Raw genomic sequence first — 1701 nt, 5'->3', positions numbered from 1 at the left:
AAAACTTTGGTGACCTCCCATGCGAGGGAAACCTCATGGGTAATATTTCTAGTAACCTAAACTATAATTTCTATGATTTTCTTGTTATAATTGGAAAATAATTAATTCCCTTTCATTCTGTGGGGAGCCATAAAGGTTGAAACCCTAATTTCTTTGGGTTAAATCAAGAACCCATATTTTTACCATGACTTGATGATTTAATCTTCCCATATGATTCTAATACATCCAAGGAAGTTCCCCTTCGAATTTTGGATCAATCTGACTTCAAACTAGGAAGTTATGGCCAAAGCAGTCTGTACAATTCTGTACTGACTTGCTTGGTCGACTACGTGGTCGACTGGGCCAGTCTACCAAGCACTCGACCAAAGGAGTCAGTAGCTTCGTTTTTCACCCGATTTGATTCGTTTGCTCTCTGATCTTTTAGGCATCTTTCCTAATGTTCTATCCATGGTTATTAGGAGTTTATTTGCTATGTTTGGAGTTGTTCACTTTGATCTTTGGATCATCTTCTTCGATAATCAAGGTAAGGACAGTTATTTCCTTAATTACATAGATTGCTTGTTCTCTGGTTTCTACCTTATGAAACTCTGAGATTACTTACTATTATTGTAATTTAATTCTGATCTCTTACTTTGAGAACAGTAGCACTTGTTTATATTATCTTTTTCATTATTCATGTTATATGAATTACTTATTATTACCTAATCTGATTTTGCTTTTACATTCTCTTGTATATGATGAACTGTTGGTTGTATATGTCATGACTGATCTGAGAATATGTTTGCTTAAATTTGGTTTGGGATTGGGGAGTGTCCTTTTGCAACTTCAGTCCTTGGACATCGGAGGGAATAGTATGGGATGTTCTCCGAAGATGCCCATCCACGCTTTCCCGAATCATTGGTTGTCATGCCTAGGGATGTCTAGCAGTGTTTGGCTAGCATATGCCCGTTATACCCCCATCGGAGGGAGCCCGACCCGTATATCAGACCCCAATCGGAAGGGAATCATATGAGACCGATCGACCCGTGGTTGCATATGGTGATTTGGGCGCACGGGCGCTCAAGACCGGTAACCAACCCGTGAGAGGACATGAGAACTTCCCGTTTACCGTATGTGGATAACCGATAGGGTTGATGAGTCTGTATTCCGAGTTGGTCGGTGCCATAGGATATGCTGACTCTAGTGCGAAGGATACCGGAAAGGATCGCCAGGGACGAGGAATGGACGTATCTGGAAATGAGATGATATAACTGACTAGATGACTTGCATTGGGCTAGGCTTTTCCCTGACATGCGCCGGTACTTATGCCAAATGGCTGTGAGAGAGTGTGTTGACTAAATCCCCTACCATGGTTTGATGAGGACTTCACCCAATTACCCGGCAGACCCAAGATGCTAGGATGGCTGAGGGGGAGTGACTAACCTACCCAAAGAAGTACGGTGCTATGACTTAAAGCATATCTACCATAGAGACCAGCATACATAGAGTTTAGATGCATTCATACTTTATATGTTCCATATTGCATTGCATCATGTTATGTTTTGTCACATGTTATCTATGATGTTTTGGATTAACTTGCCTTACTCAATTTCTTTGAAACTCATTCCTTTTTTTGTATATTTTCTTGTTTGATTATCCTGCAGGTACAGATTATTATGACGAGCAGTACAGTGAAGCGCAAGCCGATGAAGCGTATTACAC

Source organism: Hakea prostrata, unplaced genomic scaffold, assembly GCF_041222555.1.
Source record: "Hakea prostrata isolate BN-2017 unplaced genomic scaffold, UWA_Hpros_2 contig_45, whole genome shotgun sequence".
In the NCBI taxonomy this organism is placed as follows: Eukaryota; Viridiplantae; Streptophyta; class Magnoliopsida; order Proteales; family Proteaceae; genus Hakea; species Hakea prostrata.
Note: the sequence above shows the minus strand (reverse complement) of the source record.